Source organism: Antrostomus carolinensis, unplaced genomic scaffold, assembly GCF_000700745.2.
Source record: "Antrostomus carolinensis isolate BGI_N321 unplaced genomic scaffold, ASM70074v2 scaffold23670, whole genome shotgun sequence".
Classification (NCBI taxonomy): domain Eukaryota; kingdom Metazoa; phylum Chordata; class Aves; order Caprimulgiformes; family Caprimulgidae; genus Antrostomus; species Antrostomus carolinensis.
Window position 1 is genome coordinate 25,356 of NW_010286775.1, and position 2,309 is coordinate 27,664.

The window sequence follows — 2,309 nt, forward strand, 5'->3', positions numbered from 1 at the left end:
GATCACCTCCTGCATCATCACGGGCTTCTTCAGAGACCTCTAGGAGATTGTATTTCAGACGTCATGAAAGTGATGTTGACTCAGCCCCAACATATGATATTTATCCCCAAGCCTACTACTTCCATTTTCATTATATGTTTCTTCCAACCCTGGGTACAGAAGAAATATAATCACTCATCCTGGATCCTTTTTAAAGGTTGATTGCACTTTCCCGCAGCTCTGGCACTCTTCAGAGACCTCTAGGAGATTGTATTTCAGACGTCATGAAAGTGATGTTGACTCAGCCCCAACATATGATATTTATCCCCAAGCCTACTACTTCCATTTTCATTATATGTTTCTTCCAACCCTGGGTACAGAAGAAATATAATCACTCATCCTGGATCCTTTTTAAAGGTTGATTGCACTTTCCCGCAGCTCTGGCACTGCGGTGATTTAAGTGGCACTTACCGAGCGCACTCAGCGGCTGAGCAGTTCCATACGTGAACTGCCTCTGAACTCCTGGGTGAGTGTCATCTGCTCCTAGCAAGTTGTTACTGTTCATTGCACTGATTTGTACTAAAACCCTTTATTCCAAGCAAGGATATTTGCTCTGAGACATTCTTCCTGAACCTGAGATGTCCTCAGATCAGCCCCTGTAAGGAACGATCTGATCAGGAACATCCCTGTCCTGCTTCATAGCATGTGTCAACCTAAGAGATGCACAGCTTTTCCACAGTAACTTTACCTTCCCTTTTTATATCTTGCTCATCTACTGATTCCATCAACTTTGATAGATTTATAATAAAAAAAATATTTTAACTCATATTATATGTTGCCATTTGTCAGAATTTACACTGCTCTTTATTTTCACCATTCCGATATGACTTCCACTCTTATTTCTGCTGCTCCCCATGTCTAAGCATCATTGTTGTCTTTTGACAATGTCTAATATTCATTTTATTTCTATTGCAGATAATATTTTCTTCCCATTTCCAAGTTTTTATCCTTTTATTTGCTCCTTTTATCCAACTTCTTTGCTTTTAGGGACTTATATTTTAAATTTAAAGTGTCACATTACAACCATGCATTTTTCAGGTCTTTCTGTGCAGCCAGAACTTGGACTTTATGCAAACATGGAAACATGTACATGTACATATGCATTTCCACAGCAGCTTTCAGAGACAGAAACCTGCAAGCTTGCTAAGAAATAAAACTGGTTCCATACAAGACAGACTACTTTCAGATGAAATTTCTTAATAGATAAGCATCAGGCAATTAGGCAGAAATAAACTTTCCTGTCATAAATCTGTCAGGATGAAGCTTCAGAAATAGAAGAGGATGAAGTTCTCTGAGTGTTTGTAGAGGGACAGCACATGTCTTGGAAATATGCACTGCTAGGCTACAAAATGACATGAAAAATGTACAAGCAGATAATAATGTTCAGTACTTTCTTAGCATGTCTCGCTCAAAGTACTTTGAAAATATATTGAAATACTATACTGAAAAATGGGATGTTCAGACGCTTTTAATGAATAAAGAAATTCAGATGCTGACTCATGAAAAAGCAGATCCAGGAGCTCTCAGTAGCAGAATGAGAAGTAGAAGGCAGGAGTCCTGTGCCATCCCTCCCTGTGGGGATTGCTACTCCTGACAAGTAATATTTGGCAAGGAACAGAGCCTCCAGTCTTCAAGCGTTTTCTTGCAGGTGCTTACAAAGCAGTTGAGTGCTATCACCCCTGTTCTAGACAAGCAATTAAGGTCAGGCTTTCAAAGCTGATTGCTAAAGAGAAGCACCTTCAGCACATTTAGGATTTGAAACAGGTGTGCTAGCTCTCAGACCTGCTTAAAAACCTGTGGCTTTCACAGAAGGATCCAGCTTTGTAGAAGTTGTCCTGAAGGGGTTGTCTAGCTTTGCACGAGGGAAGCTTTGTTAGAGTTTCTGTGGTTAATCTCTTTGTACTTGCTGATGAAGTATTTTGCCTTGAATCCCAAGGGCTGCAGGTAGTAGTTGCTGTGGCACTGGATAGCACGTAGTTCACAGCAGGGACTGGCTCTCTTGCACAGGATTTTCCCATGTGATGGAAGAGGGTTCTGCCACCATTGTAAATGACTAAATAACTGTAATTTTAGTACTGAAACTTCTCAGAGTTGGAATGTAGTATGTGTGGTGATGTCTGTCAGCACAAAACAAGCACCGTGGATGCTTGCTGGTGTAAGTGTGTATGAGTAAAAGGCTACAATGACCCTTCAAGACCACTTATCTGGACCAGTAGAAGCTCAACTATTCATGTCATAAGTTAACTTATTTAATTTAAAATTCACTCTTT